At 36.4% G+C, this 25,701-nt stretch overlaps 1 protein-coding gene across 1 annotated transcript in view; it reads right to left on the reverse strand.

Annotated features, from left to right (window-relative positions):
* AGMO (alkylglycerol monooxygenase) overlaps nt 1-25,701 on the reverse strand; it is a 345,430-nt gene that overhangs the window by 297,846 nt on the left and 21,883 nt on the right.

Raw genomic sequence — 25,701 nt, forward strand, 5'->3', positions numbered from 1 at the left:
GGGAGGGGCAGAAGAAGAAGCAGACTTCCTGCTGAGCAGGGAGACCAACACCAGGTTTGATCGGAGGACCCATCATGACCTGAGCGACCTGAGCGACCTAATCCACAGGCAGATGCTTAACTGACTGAGCCACCCAGACACCCTCTGAATAAATTCATAATGGTCAATAGGGAAATTCAAATTTTCCTTAGGTTACTGAATCAATCTGGAGGTGAAATTTTTTTCCAGAAATTTGTTATGTTTATGACACAGACATACACACACAGACATACACACATAAATTACATATATACTTATATATTGATTTTTTAAAAGATTTAATTAATTAATTTATTTGTCAGAGTGGGAGAGAGCGCATAAGCAGGGGTGCAGCAGGCAGGGGGAGAAGCAGGCTCCCTGCTGGGCGGAGAGCCCAATGCAGGGCTGATCCCAGAACCCTGGGATCATGACCTGAGCCTGAGGCCGACGCTTAACTGACTCAGCCACCCAGGTGCCCCTATATGTTGATTTCTTATTAAGGGAGAAATTAATGGGTTTTGGCTAAAGCAATCATCTTTCATTATCTTACATAATGGTGTGGCAGCCTGCTTTATGGAAATCCTAATCTGATACCTAATATTATTTATGAACTATTCTTGCTAAAAATATTTATCCTGAGTCTAATCAATCTGGAGTCTAAACCTAACATTCAGTTTGCAGATAACTCAGAGGTCAGAGGGTGGAGTTAAATAATACTGGGAGAGAATTGTAAGATACATCTAGAATGTAGACCATTTTACAAGGCAACTGGCTGGCCTGGATGTTTCAGATATAAATGGCGGGTGACAGTTTTAACTCAAAGGGCACCAAAAATAAAAAGACAAAAAAGCTATTTGGTAAATACTGAGTTGACTTAATTAAAAGTTTCATAAAAGATATTCTTGGCATAATTGGGGGAATTAAAAAATGAACTCACTTAACATAGACGATGTAACAGATTTATTCTTCCATTTCTTAGGGATATTAATCTTATTTTAAAAAATGTTCTTGGGCGCCTGGGTGGCTCAGTTGGTTGAGTGACTGCCTTCGGCTCCGGTCATGATCCCGGACTTCCAGGATCGAGTCCCACATTGGGCTCCCAGCTCCTTGGGGAGTCTGCTTCTCCCTCTGACCTTCTCCTCTCTCATGTTCTCTCTCACTCATTCTCTCTCAAATAAATAAATAAAATCTTAAAAAAAAAGAAATGTTCTTAAAATGGGCAATTCATGAAGTATCTGGGGCAGAATTACATTTCAACATACATTTAATTAGTCATCTATACACATAGAGAACTCTGTTTATCTAGGAATATATACATTTATTTATTTATATCTAGGAATATTTAAATACGTATTATTGTCAATTCGTCTCCAAAAGAGCTAGCATGTTTCTTGTTCCCTCTGTCAATATCTTTAGTGAGTAATCAGTGTTATTCAATTTGGGCTTCACATTAAAGTGACTGGGTGTTGGGGCACCTGGGTGGCTCAGTTGGTTAAGTGTATGCCTTCAGCTCAGGTCATGATCTCAGGGTCCTGGGATAGAACCTGGCATTGCATTGACTGTGCTCAACAGGGAGCCTGCTTTTCTCTCTTCCTTTGCCTGTCACTCCCCCTGCTTATGCTCTTTCTCTGTCAAATGAATAAATAAAATCCTTTAAAAAATAAAATAAAATAATAAAGACTGGGTAGCTTAAAACAGTATCAAGAACAAAAACCACAACTAAGTCCAGGCCTCACTCCCAGAATTTCTAATTTCAAAGGTTCTGTTTATAATCTAGGCATTAACTTTTTTTAAGCTTCCAAGGTGATTCTGATGCACAGCCACAAAAAGTATTACATCACAAGTCAATCAGCCAACAAACACCTTTTAGGCTCAAGGACTGCAAGATGAGTGTAACACTGCATGAGGAGACAGAGGAGGAACCCTACTCTAGCTTATCCTAATGCAGGTTTTTTTTTTTTTTTAAGATTTTATCTATCTATTTGACATAGAAATCACAAGTAGGCAGAGAGGCAGGCAGAGAGAGAGGGAAGCAGGCTCCCTGACCAGCAGAGAGCCCGATGCAGGGCTCCATCCCAAGACCCCAGAGATCATGACCTGGGCTGAAGGCAGAGGCTTTAACCCACTGAGCCACCCAGGTGCCCCCCTAATGTAGTTTAATCCTTATTTTCAGTAAAAATTTTGACACTAACAACCAAATCACTAACTTTAAATTTTCAATTTTTTTTTTTAAGATTTTATTTATTTATTTGACAGACAGAAATCACAAGTAGGCAGAGAGGCAGGCAGAGAGAGAGAGGGAGAAGCAGGCTTCCCGCTGAGGAGAGAGCCCGATGCGGGGCTCGATCCCAGGACCCCGGGATCACGACCCGAGCCGAAGGCAGAGGCTTTAACCCACTGAGCCACCCAGGCGCCCCTAACCTTAAATTTTCTTTCCTGCCAAGATATTTGAGGATTTATATATGTCAACACAATCTAAGACAGGTAGACTGCATAGATGCTGATATTCATCTATGTTGTATTTAATGAAAAATTTTAATTTTACTAAGACGCTAAAGAAATAGCAAAGCCCACAGACTCTGAAATCAATGGCCTCTGGTCAAAATATCCACTCTGGCACACAACGCTGAGAGTTATACAAGTTACTTAAACTGTCTTTGTTTTTGTTTCCCCTTTCGTGAAAGTGTGGGGAGAGAAATCATCTCCTGTTTTGTTTTTTTTTTAATTAAATATGAAAATGTAGAGAAACACTTAGAAACACTGAGAGAACTCAGGAAATGTGAGTTACTGTTGCTATCATTCCATTAAGTGACAGGTTGTCATCGCCTAATAGGACAAGAAGGTCTGGCACTTATTTGGCCTTAGTATGTTCACAAATATTTTATTTTACTAGATCGAATTCCGGTGAAGAGTCTGGAATCCTACAGGATTTGAAAAGAGCAAGACTTCTTGTCACCTATAAAACAACCTCCTTACATTTAAATTTTAGTAAAATTCAGTACTCATCCTTTACCCACAAACTTTTGGCAAAACCCCTCAGAGTGATATTCATTAGCTCTTTCTGTTGAAGTTTTTGATGTGAAAAGGTGGTGGTTAACAATATCTAACTAATATCTACGGTCATTCCAGGGAGTTCCTGTTATGTTGCGATTATGTATTTCATTACATTGAAATACTTTTATCCCCATTCTCATAAAATATTACTCTTCTTGACATTAGTAGTAAATCTTCTTTTTCATATCCCCAGTTTTCCACTGACATTTGGTTGAAAAAAGTAAGCTAGGATGGTTATTTAATGTGCCATTGTAACTATTATCTGTTTTTATTTAAATTAGATTATGGTACTATTCCTTTTTGGCAAAATTTTAAATATGGGTCTTTGCTATAAATATGATTTATGTACCACTGCTTCCACAGAAATATCCTCTACTTAAACTCATTTACATTCTTTGTTTTCTACTTTCTACTCATTTGGTTTTATGCTTTATATGCAGTTCACTATGTCCTTACTTAGTATCAGTTTTTTCCTAAGCAATATTATCACCATGGTAAAGCCCATCAAATTATACATAATGACGTATTTTCCTAAATTTCTTTTTTTTTTTTTTAAAGATTTTTTTATTTATTTATTTGACAGAGAGAGATTACAAGTAGACAGAGAGGCAGGCAGAGAGAGAGAGAGGGAAGCAGGCTCCCCGCTGAGCAGAGAGCCCGATGCGGGCCTCGATCCCAGGACCCTGAGATCATGACCTGAGCCGAAGGCAGCGGCTTAACCCACTGAGCCACCCAGGCGCCCTCCTAAATTTCTAAAGACAGAGAAATCACTGCTAATGAAATCTAGTACTTAGGAAATAAGATTTCTTATTGATTTAACACTCACCTGCACATCTGGTGTATTATTCTGGGGCTCATCTGTACTATTTGTTTAACTCACAGTATAAGCACTTCACAACAGAGGACCTGTCCTCCGTGATGCTTCAAATAGCTCCAAAGCACAGAACTAGCAATGAACATTTGTGTTGAAAAATGTTATCACACAAGCTACATATTGTGAATATATATAGCTGTGGGATTTTTTTTTGTATTATCAAGATTTGTGAATTTGGAGAGAAGAAAAAATGTACACATGCTTTTTAAATGCCTATGACACAAAATTACATTTTGGAAAGCATTCTAAGTATGAGCCTTCAAATTATACAGGAAAGGACAGTAAAAAATACCTACTATTATAAGAAAAGAACAAACAAGTCTGTTTTAGTGATTTTTTTTTCCCCCAAGTCACTCTGTAGGTGCTGGAAAAGAGATTTCAATCTCTAAGTTGGAAAAAAAACCATTGTCAAATTAATATTTAATGAAGCCAAAAGCCAACAAAAGAAACTTTAAAATGTGGTTAAAATGTATAAATTCTACTAGATTTTTTTCCTTCCAAAATTTTTCACTCATTTTAAGATGTAAGGTATAAAAACATTGAAGTTTGAAGGAAAAAGGAGTGTAATAAGCCTAACCTACTAAAAAAATTCAAATTACATGATATTCACTTGAGGAAAAGGAACAATTTTAAAATAAAAGCTCTCTGTAATGCTATTTATTACAGATGACAACTATTCATCTAAAGAAAGATCATTAATAACTTGTCTATATGAGTATAAGCCTAAAATGGCCTTTCAATGTTCCCTATTGCCTATGCATCTGTGTTGAGATCTAAAATGTTCATTTTCCTAAGTATGAATCTTATTAAATATAAAGATAATTTCATTAAAATTTAATAAATAGAAATCCACATGATGTGTTTCATATAATCAAAATTCCCTAACTTTAGTTTATATTATATAGTACATGTGTGCATATACCCAATGATACAGCTTTGTAATACATCTTTTAAGATACTTTATGAAGTTCTATTGTTATCTGCAAATAACAAGTTGAAAAAAAATGTTTGTATGACGATAAGTAAACTTAATACTGCATTTTGACAAAGATAATTATTTAAACAAGTAATGTATATGAATTACCATTTAAGGAAAACATAATAGTTTTCACATTGTTATATTATAGATAATATATTACATAAAAAGAGAGACCAGACAACATAACAGTTTTGTTTTTTTTTTAACTTATCATGTGTCAGGCTCTGCCCTAAGTATTTTCTCAATTGTAATTTGTTTAAACCTCACAATTATCCAGTGTGGAGTCTGCTATTATTTTTTGAATAATACTGCAAGTAAGAGAAAACAAAAGGAGGCATAACTTGTTCAACGTACCCAAAAAATGAAAACTATGGTCTAAATCCAGACAATGTGGTTCCAGGTTCCCTTCATTACATTGTATTTACAGAGGCTGTTTCTGGGGAATGGGTTAAGGTACAGATTTCATTTTCTATCTGTTGCACCCCTGTGCTTTTTTTCTTGCAATATTTTTTTTCTTATAAATGCTTTGGAATAAGAAAGATAAGTTATTCATTTTTTATATGACTGCTGTACCTCTTCTTATAGCACTTTCCTTTGTAGCTTCACAATAAAAGAATTAAAATTCCAAAAACTATGTAACAAAAACTTTTGTTATAAAATGAGATTAAAATGAGAAATTTGTTTGATTTTGAGCAAAGAAAACTTAGAAAATTAATTAAAGTCCAAAAATTATACATTTTAATTCTTTTGACTTCTGTACGTAATTTCTAATTTGTACAAACATGGAAAAATATAGTATAATATTTTAGGAAGTTTTAGAAAAAGCAGTGAATAAATCTGGAGTACTTTAAATATGATCTTTACTATGAGAGTTTTAGTATTTAGTATTGGCTCTATGATGTAGCACATTATTTATTCAAACTTGATAACCACATAAAAATGAAAGAATTATTCCCATTTCACAAATGAGAAAACTGAGCTTTAGAAAGATTAAGTGGATTGGAAACCAGGTGTCATTCATTGACTCTACATGTACCTTTTTTCCCCCCACCAAACATTGCCTCTTCCTTAAGCCAATAAAGCTGCTCTCTATATATTCATGAAATATGAGCATTATTGTTTTCTCAGTCAGCTAGTTTATTTATTAACAGGATGAATTATGTCCCCTTGAAATTTATATGTTGAACTTCTAACCCCCAGTACCTCAGAAAGTGACTATTTTTGAAGATAGGGCCTTGAAAGGGTTTGTTATGTTCAAAGGAGATCATTAGGATGGGTCCTACTCCATCCAGTATGACTGATATCCTTATAAAGGAGATTAGGACACAGGCATATACAAAGAGAAAATTATATAAAAACACAGGGACTTCAGGTTGCCTAGGTAGCTCTGTCAGTTAATCATCTGACTCTTGGTTTCAGCTCAGGTCCTATGATATGGAACCCCAAGTAGGCTTTGCACTCAGCAGGGAGTCTGCTTGAGGTCCTCTCTCTTCCTCTCCCTCTGCCCCTCCTCCCTACTCCCCAACCCATCTCTAAAAAAAAATAAATCTTAAAACACACACAGACACACACACACACACAGGCACAGGGACCACAAGTTGACCCTCTATCAGCCAAGAAGAGAGGCCTCAGAAGAAACCATCCTGCCAACCTCTTGATCTCAGACTTCCAGACTTTAGAACTGTGAGGAAATTTCTGTTGTTTTTTTCTTACTGCTTGAAGCAGAAAAATCCCCCAAAACATTCAACCAAGAAAATCAGTCTGAGTCCAAATGTCCTAAGAGGGAAGAGAGGGTTACTGGTCTCTTCCGAAATTGGGACAAAGCCAGTAGGCCAGTGTTTTAAAGATAGCCAAGTCCACAGACACAGCCATGAGTCCTGCTTTCGTTAATCTTATTCTCCTTCTGGTCCTACAATACTTTCTTTGCACAGAACTACAAATGTAATGTATGAGAGAATCTCATTTCTTTCACAACCCACAACTTTAGTGAGACTAAAACTGGGTTGAAAACAGGCACTAAAATTTACTGGCTTTGTGGCATTTTACTTAACTATTTGACCCTTTTTTATTCTCTATAAATAGGGGGAATAAAACTGGTAAATCAATCCCCAGCCCCATGTCCCAGTCTACCTTTTAAATCTTCCTTTTAAATAAATGACACTATTCACTCATTTTCGCCAGCCAAGTTTTTGGAGCATTTATGAATTTCCTCTATCCTACACAATTCACATAAAAAATGCCAGCAAATCCTACTGGCATTAGCTTCAAAATATAACCAAAATCTAACCAATTCCCATCACCTCTGTTGATACTACCATAATCTAAGGTAGAGCCTTCCAAATTGTAGTATGCAACACACACACACACACAACCCAAAGGTTATCCAATGTCATCCTGGTTTTAAGGAATAAGTTTTCAGACTGTCAAATTCCCTATACACATGATCTTAATAACTCCTACCTGAAAATAAATCTGTATACAGAAGTCGTATTTTCTAACCCTACAAAAAACCAAGCAAGTCAAAAACAAAACCAAAAACCCAAAGCAGAGCCACATCTTTTCAAAATTTATTTTTAGTTTTATTTCTATTTTTATTCCAGTATAGTTAACAGTGTTACACTCAGTGCTCACCAGGAAAAGCATGTTCTTAATCCCTTTGACCTATTTCACTGATATCCCCACCCACCTTGCATCTGGTAACCATCCATTTGTTCTCTATAATTAAGAGTCTGTTTTTTGTTTTGTCTCTTTCTTTTTTTTTTTAAATTCCACATATCAGTAAAATCATGTTATTTCCCTTTCTCTGACTTATTTCACTCAGCATTATGTCCTCTAGATCCAACCATATTGTTGCCAATGACAAAATTTTCTTCTTTTATATGGCTGAGTAATACTCCATTGTGTGTATGCATGTATGTGTGTAAGTGTGTGTGTGTTCATTCCACATTTTGTTTATTCATCTATTAATGGACACTTACATTGCTTCCCTAATTTGGCTACAAACATAGGGGTGCATATATCTTTTTGAATCAGTGTTTTTATATTCTTTGGATAAATAGCCAGTAGTGGAATTACTGGATTATATGGTGATTCTATTTTTAATTTTTGAGGAACCTCCATATTGTTTTTCACAGTTGCTGAAACAGTCTGCATTCCCACCGTTGGTGCACTAGGGGTCCTTTTTTCCCACATCCTCACCAACATTTGTTATTGGTGTGTTTTTTATTTTAGTTATTCTGACAGGTGTAAGGTGGTAACTCATTACAGTTTTGATTTTCATTTCCCTGATGATGAGTGATGTTGAGCGTTTTTTCCTGTGTCTGTTGGTCATCTGTATGTCTTCTTTGGGGAAATGTCTATTCATGTCTTCTGCTCTTCTTCAAATTAGATTTGTTTTAGTTTTTTGTTTGTTTTCGGTGTTGTATTATGGAAGTTCTTTATGTCTTTTGGATACCAAACCTTTATTGGACATGCCATTTGCAAATATCTTCCCCATTTAGTAGGTTGTCTTTTAGTTTTGTTACTTGTTTCCTTTGCTGTGAAGAAGCTTTTTATTTTAATGTAGTCCCAATAGTTTGTTTATTTATTTTATTGTTTGTTTTGTTTTTTTGTTTCCCTTGCCTGAGGAGACATAACTAGAAAGAGGTTGCTATAGCCAATGTCAGAGAAATTTACTGTCTGTGCTCTCTTCTAGGATTTTATGGTTTCAAGTCTCATATTTAGATCTTTAAACAATTTTGAATTTATTTTTGTGTACTGTGTAAGAAAGTGGTCCAGTTTCATTTTTTTGCATGTAGCTGTCCAACTTTTCCAACACCATTTGTTAAAGAGATTGTCTTTTTTACAATGCATGTCCTTGCCTCCTTTGTTGAAGATGAATTGACCATATAATCCTGGGTATATTTCTGGGCCTTCTATGGTGTTCCCTTGATCTTATCTATTTTTCTGCCAGTACCATACTATTATATTACTAAAGCTCTGAAGTATATCTTAATATCTGGGATTATGACATGATAATATCATAACTGGATTATGATAGCTCCAGTTGTGTTCTTTTTCAAGATTTATTTGTCTATTTAAGTTTTCATGTGGTTCCATAAAAGTTTTTGTGTTATTCTAGTTCTCTGAAAAATGCTACTGGTACTTTGGTAGGGATTATAATAAATCTATAGACTTCTTTGGGCAGTCTAACATTTTAACAATGTTGGTCCTTCTATGAACATAGAATATCTTTCCCTTTGTTTATGTTATCTTCAATATCTTTGATCAATGTTTTATAATATTCAGAGTTCAGATCTTTCACCTCCTTGGTTAAGTTCATGCCTAGGTCTTCAATTATTTTTGGTGCAATTGTAAATGGGATTGTTTCCTTAATTTCTCTTTCTCCTACTTCTTTATTAGTGTATAGATATGCAATGGTTTTCTGTATATTGATTTTGTATCCTGTGACTTTTCTGAATTCATCTATTAGTTTTAGTAGTTTTTTGGTGGAGTCTTTAGGGTTTTCTATATATACTTTCATGTCATCTGTAAATAGTGAAAGATTTACCTCTTTCATACCCTTCTGGATGCCTTTTATTTCTTCTTCTTGTTTGATGGCTGTGGCAGAACTTCTGGTACTATGTTGAACAAGAGTGGTGAGAGTGGACATCTTTGTCTTGTTCCTGACCTTAAGAGGAAAGCTCTCAGCTTTTCACTATTAAGTATGATGTTAGCTATGTATTTTTCATAATGGTCATATTCTGCTGAGCTACGGTCCCTCTAAACCTACTTTACTGGGTGCTTTTATCATAAATCTATGTTGTACTTTGTCAAATGATTTTTCATTTACTGAAATGATCATATGGTTTTTATCCTTTCTTTTCTTGATGTATTGTGTTGATTGATTTGTGAATATTGAACCACCCATGCATCCTAGGAATAAATTCCACTTGATCATGGGAAATAATTTTTTTTAACTGTACTGTTGGACTTGGTTTGATAATATTTTATTGATGAATTTTGCATCTATGTTCATCAGACATACTGGCTGAGAGTTCTCTTTTTTGTATTGTCTTTACTTGGTTTTGGTATCAAGGTAATGTTGGCCTCACAGAATGAATTTGGAAGTTTTTCCCCCTCTTCTACTTTTTGGAATAGCTTCAGAAGAATAGGTATTAATTCTTCTTTATATGCTCAGTATAATTAATCTGTGAAGACATCTGGTCCTGGATCTTTGTTTGTTGGGAGTTTTTTGATTACTGATTCCATTTCAATGCTGGTATCAGTCTGTTCAAATTTTCTATTTCTTCCTTATTCATTTTTAGAAGGTTATGTGTTTCTATGAATTTATCTATTTCTTTTAGGTTGTCCAACTTGATAACATATAATTTTTTATGATATTTTCTTACAATCCTTTGTATTTCTGTGGTGTTATTTCTTCTCTTTCGTTTATGATTTTATTTGAGTCCTCTCTCTCTGTTTTTGTTTTTTTTGGTGATCTTTTAACTTTTGTTGTTTGCTTTTGTTCTTGATGAGTCAGGGCAAATATTTATCAAATTTTTTAATGTTTTCGAAGAATCAGCTCCTGGTTTCATTGATCTATTTTTTTTTAATTTCATTTCTGTTTATTTCTGCTCTAATCTTTATTACTTCCTTCCTTCTACTGGTTTGGGGTTTTGTTTGTTCTTTTTCTAGCTTCTTTAGGTGTAAGGTTAAGTTGTTTAACTGACAATTTTCTTGCTTCTTGAGGCCATATTGCTATAAAGTTCTTTCTTAGAACAGCTTCTGCTACATCCAAAACATTCTGGATAATTGTGTTTTCATTTTCAATTGTCTCCATGCATTTTTTTATTTCCTCTTTGATTTTTTGGTTGATCCATTCATTATTTAGTAGAATGTTATTGAACCTCACGTATTTGTGTTCCTTCCAGATTTTTTCTTGTGGCTGATTTCTAGTTTCATAACATTGTGGTTGGAAAAGATGCCTGGTATGACTTCAGTTTTGTTTTTTGTTTTTTTTTTTAGCTTGTTGAGACTTGTTTTGTAGCCTAACATGTGATCTATTCTGGAGAATGTTCCAAGTGTGCTTGAAAAGGACGTGTATTCTGCTGTTTTAGGATGAAACGCTCTGACTATATCTGTTAGAACCATCTGGTCCAATGTGTCATTCAAAGCCATTGTTTCCTTGTTGATTTTCGGTTTGGATAAGCTATCCATTGATGTAAGTGGGGTTTTAAAGTCCCCTACTATTATCATACTACTATTGATTATTTCCTTTATGTTTGTTATTAAATGCTTTATGTAGCCGGGAGCTCCAATGTTGGGTGCATAAATATTTACAATTGTTATACCTTCTTGTTGGATTGTTTCTTTAATGATTATGTAGGGTCCCTCTTTTGTCTCTTGTCACAGTCTTTGTTTTAAAGTCAATTTTGTCCAATATAAATATTGCTATCCTGGCTTTCTTTTCACTTCCATTTGCATGATCTGCAGAAGTATGCAGGGGTGGGTTGTGCTGTTAGCCAGCTAGGGGGAGAGTGTTGCTCTGTGCTAGTTCCTGCAGGTGTCCATGTATATCTAGGCTGAGGTGGGGGGGTGGTGGGGAAGAGGGAATGGCACTGACTAGGTCTTTTATTCTTGGAAAGTCTCCAAAAACTTTCTGCCCATCAGGCACATGCTCTGAGATTAGTAAATACACCTTCCTGTATACCCCAGGTGTTATTCAAACTGCTCTTTTTATGCTGTTCCCTGTCAGGCTGTTTGTTGTGCTGTCTCTCTAAGGGTGAGGACTCAGTTTCCTATCACACTCAAGCCCTCCCAGAGCCAAGCCCCTGGTTTTTAAAATTCTAGCTGTTAAGGCCCATTGATTGTAAGAACTTGCAAAATTAGGCCCCTCCACTTTTCAAATACAAATGTTATGGGGATTCATCTTCCCAGTGTGGGTCTTCAATGCCTGGGGTACCTAATGTAGTGGATTGCTCCTCTCCCCTTTCCATATCCCTTTTGTCTCTTCTTCCTGCAGATAGTCCTCTGGCCTCTTTGGCTCCCTATTGTTTCTCTATCCCTCCTACCTTCTTTGATATGGCATCTTCTCTACATTGAGCTGTGGAGAGTCTGTTCTGCCAGTCTTTGGGTTGTTTTTCCGAATTATTTACACTGATATGGGTGTAGTTGTACTTGTGGGATGAAGTGAGCTTAGGATCTTCCTACTCCACTATCTTCCCCAGCAGTTGTCACATATCTTAATATGGCGCATTACTCTGGAGTGTGAAAAATGCTGAAGCACCAGGGCACATGGGTGGCTCAGTGGGTTAAAGCCTCTGCCTTCAGCTCAGGTCGTGATCCCAGGGTCCTGGGATCGAGCCCCGTATCGGGCTCTTTGCTCAGTGGGGAGCCTGCTTCCTCCTCTCTCTCTCTCTCTGCCTGCCTCTCCACCTACTTGTGATCTCTCTCTCTCTGTCAAATAAATAAAATCTTAAAAAAAAAAATGCTGAAGCACCAACACAAAAGGTAAATATTCAGAAACTAAATACTCATTTGGAATATTTGGAAAGGTACCTAATAAGGATGAACAAAGGAACTTCGAAATCATAGACCTTTGTTTCACGTAGCAAACATATTTCTAAAAATAACACAGAATCAATACATTGCATTGGAAATAGAATTAGTTAAAGACTTCATTTTTTAGAGTAGTTTTAAGTTCACAGCAAAAATTGAGAAGAAGATACAGAGATATCCTATGTACCCTCTGCCCTCACACATTAATGGCCTCCCCCATGATCAATTTAACTCACCAGAGTGATTCATTTGGTACAGCTGATGTAACTATACTGACAAATTCTTCTAAATTTCAGAGTTTACATTAGGGTTCACTCTTGATGTTAAAAATATATGAATTTGGGTAAATGTATAATGACATATATCCATCGTTATTTTTTTCCCATTTTATTTCTTTTCAGTATTTCAAAATTCATTATTTATGCACCACACCCAGTGCTCCATGCAATACGTGCCCTCCTTAATACCCACCACAAGGCTCAACCATCCCCCCACCCCCCACTTCCAAAACCCTCAGTTTGTTTCTCAGAGTCCACAGTCTCTCATGGTTTGTCTCCCCCTCTGATTTCCCCCATCTCACTTCTCCTCTCCATCTCCCAATGTCCTCCGTGTTATTCCTCACACTCCACAAGTAAGTGAAACCATATGATACTTGACTCTCTCTGCTTGACTTATTTCACTCAGCGTAATCTCTTCCAGTCCCATCCATGTTGATATACAAGTTGGGCAGTCATCCTTTCTGATGGAGGCATAATACTCCATTGTATATATGGACCATATCTTCTTCATCCATTTGTCCATCGAAGGGCATCTAGGTTCTTTCCACAGTTTGGCGACTGTGGCCATTGCTTCTATGAACATTGGGGTACAGATGGCCCTTCTTTTCACTACATCTGTATCTTTAGGGTAAATACCCTGTAGTGCAAATGCAGGGTCACAGGACAGCTCTATTTTTAATTTCTTAAGGAATCTCCACACTGTTTTCCAAAGTGGCTGTACCACCTTGCATTCCCACCAACAGTGGAAGAGGGTTCCCCTTTCTCCACATCCTCTCCAACACTTGTTGTTTACTGTCTTGTTAATTTTGGCCATTCTAACTGGTATAAGGTGGTATGTCAATGTGGTTTTGATTTGAATCTCCCTGATGGCTAATGATGACGAACATTTTTTTCATGTGTCTGTTAGCCATTTGTATGTCTTCTTGGAGAAGTGTCCGTTATGTCTTCTTCCCGTTTTTTGACATGATTACCTGTTTTGTGTGTGTCGAGTTTGAGGAATTCTTCATAGATCTTGGATATCAGCTCTTTGTCTGTAGTGTCATTTGTGAATATCTTCTCCCATTCTGTGGGTTGCCTCTTTGTTTTGTTGACTATTTCCTTTGCTGTGCAGAAGCTTTTGTTCCTGATGAAGTCCCAAAAGTTCATTTTCACTTTTGTTTTCTTTGCCTTTGGAGACATGTCTTGAAAGAAGTTGCTGTGGCCGATGTCAAAGAGGCTACTGCCTGTGTTCTCTTCTAGGATTTTGATAGATTCCTGCCTCACATTGAGGTCTTTTATCCATTTTGAGTTTATCTGTGTGTACGGTGTAAGAGAATGGTTGAGTTTCATTCTTCTATATGTAGCTGTCCAATTTTCCCAGCACCATTTATTGAAGAGACTGTCTTTTTCCACTGGATATTTTTTCCTGCTTTGTCGAAGGTTAGTTGACGGGTTAATTTCTGTCATAGAGTTGCAGGTCCCTACCTGGGCTCTATACTCTGTCCCACTGGTCTATGTGTCTGTTTTTGTGCCAGTACCATGCTGTCTTGGTGATCACAGCTTTGTAGTAAAGCTTGAAATCAGGCAACGTGATGCCCCCAGTTTTGCTTTTCTTTTTCAACATTTCCTTAGCAGTTCGGGGTCTCTTCTGGTTCCATACAAATTTTAGGATTGTTTGTTCAAGCTCTTTGAAAAATGCTGGTGGAATTTTTATTGGGATGACAGTTTTGTGGAGTTTCAATGAAAAATGCTTGAAGAGTGCACGAGCCACGTAGAAATGAATGAGTGAATGAATGGATTAATGAATATGCCAACAATGAGAAAGCAAGATGGAGGCTTATGTGGAGATTTAGAGGTGTTTAAAATGGGCAGAGGAGAGAAAAACTTAAGTTTGGGGTAGTCTTCAGTATTGTATTGCTGTGATACTCAATTAAATATGATCTGGAAAAAGCACATTTGTAAGGGAGAATTTGTAAAAGTCTCTTACTGGATGTATATGATAACTTAGCAAACAAAACATTTGAGCACAGCCATTCTAAGCCATGAAAAGCCAAATTAAGTAGAATTCTATCCTCTATCATTTATTAAACAATTCTAATTGTGACTGAATTTAATGTTATATATTAAAATAGCACAATGAGAAAAATTGCTCTGTGAATTACTAAGATTATAAGTGAAGTTTCCTGGAAATATTATCAATTAACTTAGAGACTTTTTTCCTGTTATAAACTTTTTATGCCTGCATTATTTTTTTCAATAAATATTTGATGATCACCTATTTTATTCTAACCCTGTACTAGGCACCAGAGATAGATTTTTCGATAACAGATCTGGCCACTGACCGTACATTCTACTATGAATGACAGATATTAATAATTAGTTATAATAATAATAGAGGAAGTACAAAGATGATTATAGTGTGAACTCAGAAACTGACAAAAGAAACCCCGTCCTCATTGCCACTAACTCTTAAATTTCCATATTTCTGAATATACTGATTAATTTTTCTCAAAACAATGTAGATAAAAAGCAAGTGGGGTTTTAAGATGCAGATGATGCTAGTAATAGTGTTAATAGTAATATTAATAATTAAAAGTAAACTATTATTGAAAACCATTTGAGAATTTTTTAAAAAACAGATTCTGGAGTCAGGTTATCTGAATTCAGTTCCTAGTGTTGCCACTTATTTACTGAGATTTGGACAAGTTAATCTGTCTTAATTTCTTCATCTAATAAATGGGGCTAATACTATACACACGATAGGGTTTTTTTGTTTTGTTTTGTTTTGTTTTTTGACAGACAGAGATCACAAGTAAGCAGAGAGGCAGGCAAAGAGAGAAGAGGAAGCAGGCTCCCCGCTGAGCACAGAGCCCAATGCGGGGCTCGATCCCAGGAACCCGGGATCACGACCTGAGCCGAAGGCAGAGGCTCGAACCCACTTAGCCACCCAGGCGCTCCACGATAGGGTTTTTATAAAACTTACATGAGCATAAAGTTAGGAAAATGATTTGTACATTGTAAACACTATTTGAGTATTAGTAATATTATTGAATTAATGTTTATTATACTACTAGGTGCTAGATGAGGTGCTTTATATGAATAATACATCATGTTTTGGGATGCCTGGGTGGCTCAGTTGGTTGGACGACTGCCTTCGGCTCAGGTCATGATCCTGGAGTCCCGGGATCGAGTCCCGCATGGGGCTCCCGGCTCCGCGGGAGTCTGCTTCTCTCTCTGACCTTCTCCTCGCTCATGCTCTCTCTCACTGTCTCTCTCAAATAAATAAATAAAATCTTAAAAAAAAAATACATCATGTTTTATTATTTGCTTCCCAGGACAGCCCTATGAGCTAAGTAGGCATTCATTGTTCATCGGATGTTAGGTGAGAAGCTACTGTATACTAGGAATTCTATCATGGGGGATATAATAGTGAAAAATGCCACTTCCTTTGTGAAGTTTGCATTCTAATAGGGAAGGAAATCCAGGTGTAAAACATAGTAATATAATCCCAGGTAGTGATGAGTGCTGTGGGATAAAGGGTGATGGGTACAGGAGTCTAGTAAATCTTCTATTACGACTTATAAGAGGTGATAGGTGGCATTTTAGTAGAAACTTGAAGGAGGCAAAGAAGGCATGCTAGTAATATCTGAGGAAAGAGAGTTCTACACAGAGGAACCTGCTGGTTCAAAGTACCTGAGGAAGGAATATGCTGAGCAAATTTGACAAATACCAAGAAATATTGGGGAACTGGAGAAAAAGGATTGAGGAGTTAGTCAGGATTCTGGTCATATAGGATCCTGTAGACTGGCAGTAATAAAACTCGTAAGTCATTCCTCAGCTATACTCCCCACTTTGCCCTACAGCCTATTTATTATGGATGTAATGTGAAACCAGGAAGATTTTTAGGAGAGGAGTAACGTTTATTTATTAATGTAACAAATACTCATTGAAGACATACTTTACACTTTCACTTTCATTGGCACATGTGATACTCAGTCAAATCCAAAACAGTCTTACGAAGGTTACTAATACAATGCCAGGATGTGATGTATGCAGTAAAATTACTAAAGCAGGTTAGGAGAAATAGAAAGTGTCAGATAGGTTTGGGTATTACAGTTTTATATAGATGACCCTAAATATTTGTGTGATAAAGTGACTTTTGAGTAACAGACCTAAAGCTTCTTAAGAGAATGAATCATATGATTCTGGGAAAAGAGAGTACCTGGCAGATAGAATAGCAAGTGCAAAGACTCTGAGGCAGAGAATACATGGCATATTTGAGGAAATGTGAGGAGGTCACTGTGGCTGGAGGTATATGCGAGAGGATTAAAGTTGTAAGTGATAAGAGGTATCACAAATGTGAGGCAGTGTGGGCAGATCATGCAAGAACTCAAATTAGTACAAAAATGTGGATTTTATTCAATGTGAATTGAGAAGTCACAATATAATTTATCTTTTAAAATCATTGCTATAGTTCAGTGAATTTGAAATCTTTTATAGCAATTCACCATTAAGTTTCTTACTCTTTTTTAGTAATTTTTATTTCATTAAAAAATTCTTTTTCATCATAGCTAATGTTATAACAGGAAAAGGAAATATGAGGTATATAAACTGAGAAGGAAGAAATAAAACTGTCTTTGTTTACAGGTGGGATGATTGAATATGTAGAAAATCCAAAGTAATCAACAATAACAACAAAAATCTTGGAAATAATAAGCAATTATAATAAGATTGCAGGATATAAGGTTAATATATAAAAGTCAGTAGTTTCCCTATAATGGCAATGAATAAGTGAAATTTGAAACTAAAAACATAATACCATTGGGGCACCTGGGTGGCTTAGTCGGTGAAGTGTCCAACACTTGACTTCTGCTCAGGTCATGATCTGAGGGTTGTAAGATCAAGCCCCATGTCAGGCTCTGTGCTGGGCATAGAGCCTGCTTTAGATCCTCTCTCTTCCTCTCCCTTTGTCTCCCCCACTACCTGTGTGCGTGCACTCTCTCTCTCCCTCAAAAAAAGATATATTAGTATCCAAAAAATTAAAATAGGTATAAATTTGAGACATGTACAGGATCTATGTAAGGAACACTTAAAAACTCTACTGAATGCAATAAAAGAACTAAATAAATGGAGAGATATTCAATAATCATAAACAGAAAGATCTGCTATTATCAAGACATCAGTTCTTCCCAATTTGATCTATAGATTCAGTGCCTTCCCTATCAAAATCCCAGAAAATAATTTTGTGGATACTAACAGACTACTTCTTAAATTTATAAAGAGGAAAATACCCAGAATGGCCACCATAATATTGAAGGAAAATAACAAAATTGAAGGTCTGACTCTACTTAATTTTTAAAAAAATATTTTATTTATTTATTTGACAGACAGAGATCACAAGTGGGCAGAGAGGCAGGCAGGAGGGGGGAGGGGAAGCAGGCTCCCTGCCAAGCAGGGAGCCCGATGTGGGGCTTGATCCCAGGACCCTGAGATCATGACCTGAGCTGAAGGCAGAGGTTTAACCCACTGAGCCACCCAGGCACCCCGACTCTACTTAATTTTAAGACTGACCACAAAGCTACAGTAATCAAGATGGTGTGGTATTGGTGAAAAAATAGCTGAATAGATTCTGGATCAGAATACAGAGTGCAAAAATAGACTCACATAAATATAGCCAGCTGATGGCTGACAAAGGAGCAAAGGGAATACAATGAGGTCAAGATTGTCTTTTCAACACATAGTGCTGGAACTGTTCAACATCCACATGCAAAAACCAATCTAGACACAGACTTTGAATTCACAAAAATTCACTCCAAATGCATCACAGACCTAAATGTAAAGTGCAAAAGTATAAAACTACTAGAAGATATCTCCTAGAAGATAATATAGGAGAAAACGTAGATGACCTTGGGTATGGCAAGGGCTTTCTAGATATGATACCACAGGCCTCATCCATGAAAGACTTGGCAAGCTGTACTTTATTAAAAACTTCTGCTCTGTGAAAGACAATGTCAAGAGGGTGAGAAGAAAAGCCATTTTCAGAAGGCGTATTTAATGTGGGACTATTATCCAAAGTACACAAAGAACTATTAAAAATCAATAGTAAGAAAACAACAACCAAAGTGAAAGATGTGCCCTTGAATGCAATACACACCTCACCAAAGAATAACAGATGTCAAATAAGCATATGAATAGATGCTGCACATCATGTAATCAGGGAAATGCAATTTACACAATAGTGAGATGCCACTACACATCTATCAGAATGGTCCAAATCTGTAAGGAACATTTGTGACATCAACTACTGGCCAGGATGTGGAACAATAGGGAGTCTCATTATTGCTGATGGAATATAAAATGCTATAGCCACTTTAGAAGACAATTGTTCAGTTTCTTAGAAAACTAAATATTCTAACCCTATGATCCAGCAATTGCATTGATTGGTATTTACTCAAAGGATTTGAAAAATCATGTTAACACAAAAACTTGTACACAGGTGTTTAGAGCAGCTTTATTCAAATGTGCCAAAACCTGGAAGCAACCAAGATACCATTCAGTAGGTGAAAGGGTATTTAAACTGTGGTACACCCAGGCAATGGAATATTGTTCAGTGCTAGATAGAAATGAGCTATCAGGCCATAAAAGACATGGAGGAAACAAATACATAATTTTAAGTGGAAGAGTCCAATATGAAAAGTCTACATACGCTATAGACAGCCTAAAAAAGGCAAAACTATGAAGACAATGAATAGATCAGTGGTTGTCGAATTTTAGGGGAGAAGGTGGGGTGAGTAGTAGGGACACAGAATTTTTAGTGAAAATACTCTGTATGATAGAATAATGATGGATTAGTAGAGAGCCCAGATACGGACCCGCAACTCTATGGTCAACTAACCTTCGACAAACAGGAAAAAATATCCAGTGGAAAAAGACAGTCTCTTCAATAAATGGTGCTGGGAAAATTGGACAGCTACATATAGAAGAATGAAACTCAACCATTCTCTTACACCGTACACACAGATAAACTCAAAATGGATAAAAGACCTCAATGTGAGGCAGGAATCTATCAAAATCCTAGAAGAGAACACAGGCAGTAGCCTCTTTGACATCGGCCACAGCAACTTCTTTCAAGACATGTCTCCAAAGGCAAAGAAAACAAAAGTGAAAATGAACTTTTGGGACTTCATCAGGAACAAAAGCTTCTGCACAGCAAAGGAAATAGTCAACAAAACAAAGAGGCAACCCACAGAATGGGAGAAGATATTCACAAATGACACTACAGACAAAGAGCTGATATCCAAGATCTATGAAGAATTCCTCAAACTCGACACACACAAAACAGGTAATCATGTCAAAAAACGGGAAGAAGACATAACGGACACTTCTCCAAGAAGACATACAAATGGCTAACAGACACATGAAAAAATGTTCGTCATCATTAGCCATCAGGGAGATTCAAATCAAAACCACATTGACATACCACCTTATACCAGTTAGAATGGCCAAAATTAACAAGACAGTAAACAACAAGTGTTGGAGAGGATGTGGAGAAAGGGGAACCCTCTTCCACTGTTGGTGGGAATGCAAGGTGGTACAGCCACTTTGGAAAACAGTGTGGAGATTCCTTAAGAAATTAAAAATAGAGCTGTCCTGTGACCCTGCATTTGCACTACAGGGTATTTACCCTAAAGATACAGATGTAGTGAAAAGAAGGGCCATCTGTACCCCAATGTTCATAGAAGCAATGGCCACAGTCGCCAAACTGTGGAAAGAACCTAGATGCCCTTCGATGGACAAATGGATGAAGAAGATATGGTCCATATATACAATGGAGTATTATGCCTCCATCAGAAAGGATGACTGCCCAACTTGTATATCAACATGGATGGGACTGGAAGAGATTACGCTGAGTGAAATAAGTCAAGCAGAGAGAGTCAAGTATCATATGGTTTCACTTACTTGTGGAGTGTGAGGAATAACACGGAGGACATTGGGAGATGGAGAGGAGAAGTGAGATGGGGGAAATCAGAGGGGGAGACAAACCATGAGAGACTGTGGACTCTGAGAAACAAACTGAGGGTTTTGGAAGTGGGGGGTGGGGGGATGGTTGAGCCTGGTGGTGGGTATTAAGGAGGGCACGTATTGCATGGAACCCTGGGTGTGGTGCAGGAGCAATGAGTCTTGGAACACTGAAAAAAATAAAATAAAATTACAACAACAAAAAAAAGTAGAAAAGAAACGCCACAAAACTGAGAGGTAAATAAAACCAGTAAAATCTGTCTCAGAGAAGTTAATCCCAAGGTTATATGTGTGGTAAATAGTTGTACTACAGTTACATGCCTATATTTCTTGAAACAAATTTCAGTCCTCTCTCTGCTACATGAGAGGCAAGTGTACTAAGTCCTGGCACTAAGTTAGCACATAGGGCACATTGTCTGTCTCAAGCAGCATCAGAAGGAGACCAAAGCTCATAAATTAATCTCTACTTCCTCTTTAACCTTTAGTTGCATTTTGATTACTCATTTCACAGCTTTTTAATCCCTGAAAAATATTACCGTAACTATCCTCTAATGCTCCCAATTATTCTTGGATATATGTCCTGGAAATATTTCCACACTTAAGTATCAATGTTCAAAAATAGACTAATGGAGATTCTTGAGACTCTTATTCTTTATTATCAAGTATATGACTTGCCTGTTTGATATCTCAATGCACTCATACTTTCAGCACCTGAATGAGGGCCCAAATCTTTTGTTTCAAATGTGTTCTTCATGTATCACTTACATACGGAATCTAAGTACACCAAAGGAAGTTCAGACCATGGTTTTAACAGTGACCACAAATGCCAGTGATAAAAATAAGCTATTTCTAAGAGGAAGGCTCCTTCAAATGGGTCTTTCTGAGGGGAAATACTGGTAATCTTTCAGTACCTATACATTTTTAAGTGCTCCTATGGACAAATGTTTAGTATCAGAAGCAAAGGACTGCGTCTGTCATTAAAATGAACTCAGAGGAAAATGGTTGATATAGATGACATGTTTTTTAGTAGAAAGTAATGATGAGAAACTGGGGGACTTAGGTAAATTGATGGGAATTCCAAGGCTCCCCTTACGGATATTCTGAATGATGACGACTCCAAGGACTGAGAGAAAGTAATAAATCATGGGAAGAAGGGAGAGGAAGTACTTTAACTTAGGCCAATGCACACTGGACATCACCCTCAGTGATCCAATACGCATGAAATCTCACTGTGTTTTCAAAATAGTGAAATATAATATATAGCAAAGAACTACATGAAATTAGGTATGCTCTAGTATTTTTTTAATTAAGAATCATAAACATAGCTGAATTTAATCACCTACTCTTCAACAGAGACCAAAGTCCTCACTATCAGAAAATAAAATTATTTTTAATCAATACATCTGCTTATTTTATAAACAGGGGTGGAAGTAAAGATGGTCTAAATTCAACTTCTGTTAAAAGTCAGAAAGGAATGAAAAAACCCTGAAGTTTAAGAAATCATCCACAGAGGTCCACTTAATTACAATAAAACTGCAGGAATGAATGTAATTAATTACACAAAAATTATGATCACTCACCTTGTTTAGATACAGAAAGCGACAAAGAGAAACAACTATACCGTTTACTTGCTCAGTAAAAGAATGAGAGTTTGAGGGGACTTTATAGATTCTTATTATAACAATTTTATAGATGAACATCCTTATTTCAGAAATGAACTAAATTGTATTATAGCCTAAGTATGTAATCAATGCCTCAGAATGGAATATTAAAGGTATAGTCAGGGTGAACTTCAATTTGCAACCCTATATAATATGTGGGGAGATTGGCCTTATCAGTCAGAGTCCAATCAGGAGACAAAACCCACCAGTAATTTGAAAAAGAGAAAGTTAATATAAAGAATTATTAATTGATTAAAAAAAAAGAAGTTAACTACTAAAAGAAAGAAACAGGGAGTAGTTCAGTGGTACAGAAGTAGCACCTATGAACACAGTTATTTCCTATGGAGGTGAGAAAGAATGAACAAAGCAGGCATGTATAAATTTAGGAAAATCCCCTTTCCCCCGTAACTGCCAAGTCTGAGTCAGACATCTTTTGAGAGGTTGTGGCTACCATAGGAACTCTGGTGGAGACAGAAAGACCTGGTAGAGTATACAGACCCCAGAGGGTGTACATTACAGGCAGTCCTCTGATGTGGTCCCCTGGAGGGCAAAGGATCTTACCAAAAGTTATAGGCTATAACTAAACTATGGGATGAATACTACCAAGATCCCTGGGCACCAATCTGCTAAGTGCCACATGAAAAACAGCACTCTGGATGTGGAACAAAGTCCCTGCTGTTCTGGCTCTGTAGTATCCCTCCAATCTTTTAAGTTGACAAAGTCTAACTAACATCAAGTGAGCTTGCAAAGGAAAACATCTGTAGGATCCACCTCATATTTATGCTTAGTCACAAATAATAATTTCTTGGTTCTTATTTCTGAATTGGGTTAACCATTGTATCACTCTGACTTCAAACTATTCACTAAGAAATCATATTGGTGGGATTGCTTACTAATTTAACGTTTTTTCTGAACTATAGATAAAGTATGTAAATTTTAAGTTCACAACTTAACATATTTCTTACAAGTACATGCACTCATGTATAGCCACCACCCAAGACAAGGTAAAGTTCATGACCAGCACTCAGGAAAGCTCATTCTTGCTCCTTCTAAGTAGTAATCATTTACATTTTAAGTGTCCCTTTAAAAACCTTTACTCGATTTTTTACATGGTTAGTATAACTAATAGGAAAGACAGAAAAATAATGCATCCTTTTGTACTGGAGACCAAGCGTGCCAGAAACTCCTTTAATTTAAGACCTATTTAAATTTGTCATTTTACATTTCTTTCTAATGATGTCAAGGCACTCTATAGAAATTTTTGTGTTCCTCTCTTTTTCTGTAAGTTGACCATAATTAGCAATTCACTTCTCATCATCCCAGAGGAAAAGGGAATGAAATTTAGATAACATAAGAGACTCAAATATCCTTTTGTTCTTTTGTACAGGAATAGAAATCAAATTCAAGTTTTTGAGAATTAACTCTTTTCCATACCCTTAATGTGAGAAAATTCTACATTTATGCAAAGCAAATAACAACAAAACAACAACAACAACAAAAACCCTAAAAGTAATTTGGGCTATTAAAGAAGTAGATTATATACATGTAAAAATAAAAAGTATATATTGTTTCTTCAAAACTCATAGCATTTAACATATCAACAAATGTGGAATGCATTTTTAATTTATTATTTTATTGCAAGTAGTGAAAAGAAAGTAACACATTAAGTAGGAAAGGGGCTTTTTCTTATTATATTTTATGACAACATTAGAATTTAGAAGTCTTCAAACTTCTCCATTACATAAATTTGACTAATTAATCAGTATGAGCATAGTAACCCAAGAGGCTCAAGAAATTTGGTATTATAAGTTCTTCTTACTCCTGTGTACTTCTAGATTTCTAAAAATCCATTTTAATATTTTACATTATCACATAAAATTTAAAAGTCAGCTATCATATTGAAGGTTGACACATTCAACTACTAATTTATTTTTTTCCTATGAGCTTTCCTTCACAAGTCAAAAGCCTTTGAACTTAGATTAGACTTCATAGCCTCAAGGTGGTGAGTGTTTTTCCAGAAGGTTCTCAGATTTTTTTTTAATGCCTGTCTCCACTGGAGTTCGTTCAAAGTTTTCTAATGGGAAGCATACTTTAAACAGCCCGGATTCCATGTATTTAATGTATTATTTTACTTTATTGTTCTTCCCTAACTGAGAGTACTTAACAATCAACATATTTTTAAAAGTTTTATACTTGGTAATATTTTTGTTGGTTCTTTGTTTCCTCTTATAATGGGCTTTTAAAGATTAAGCAAATTTACAGATTTCCCACACAAACACATGAGTACAGGACAGCGTGGTCTTAGAAATTAAGTAATACAATGTATGCTTTCTACATTACCCATTTGCTGCATAGAAAATGAGGAAGCTTGCCAATGGGTTTATTTTACAGAGAAACTACTATTTTGAAATAAAATACAAAGTTTACTACATGACCATATTTTACTCCTAGTCATGTTCAATTTGGGAGTATCCTCTCACATTTATACTCAAGGAAATGATGTCAGGGGCTGACCCATTATTTTCCAAGACAAAGGTTATTACACACACACAAAATAAGTAACTTTTTTTCTAGTTTGTATGTTCCCTTCAAATTGTTTTAATGAATTAACATTCTTGATAGTTTCATTATATGTACATGTTCAAAGTACTTAACAAAAATAATGCTGCATTTAAAATTTCAGTGCCTTAAGCATAGTTTGCCTATGTTGCTCCTATTTCCTTCATCCTCTTTTAGGAAGGATGTTTGGTCACCATACTCCTACACACATTGCTCGGTTATTCACCCTGATTTCAGGTCTCTTCTTGCCATCTCCCATCTAGTTTTTATTATTATTCCAGATTTCTTCCTTTTCCTTCCTTCCTCCCCACCCACTCAACCCAACCACCCACTGAAATGCTCAGTTCTACTCTTAGGTAGGTTTCCAAAATTAGCACTTTCCTCCGTTTCCCTTCAGAAATGCTTTTGCATGCCTTCTTCCTCCTTAGAGGCCACTTGCTCCCCTTACCTTTACAATCATTCTCCAACCTCTACTTAACCCTACAGAGGTTTAGACTGTTTCTTGTTCTTTCATTTCCCTTTTCATAACAAAACATTTCTTTGGAACATACAGCCAAGAGTCCCAAAAAGCAGATTGAGTGAACCAGTACTGTAAGAGGGCTTTGAATTAGATGAGAAATTTTGCAAAACTATGGCAATACTGAAATGCATTACAGTTAGTACCTAGATGACTGCATTTTCATTTGCAATGTGGAATTACTGCCAAGAACTTGACTCTAGCTTACGTATGACAGCACACAT

The sequence above is a fragment of the Lutra lutra genome, chromosome 11 (genome assembly GCF_902655055.1).
Source record: "Lutra lutra chromosome 11, mLutLut1.2, whole genome shotgun sequence".
In the NCBI taxonomy this organism is placed as follows: Eukaryota; Metazoa; Chordata; class Mammalia; order Carnivora; family Mustelidae; genus Lutra; species Lutra lutra.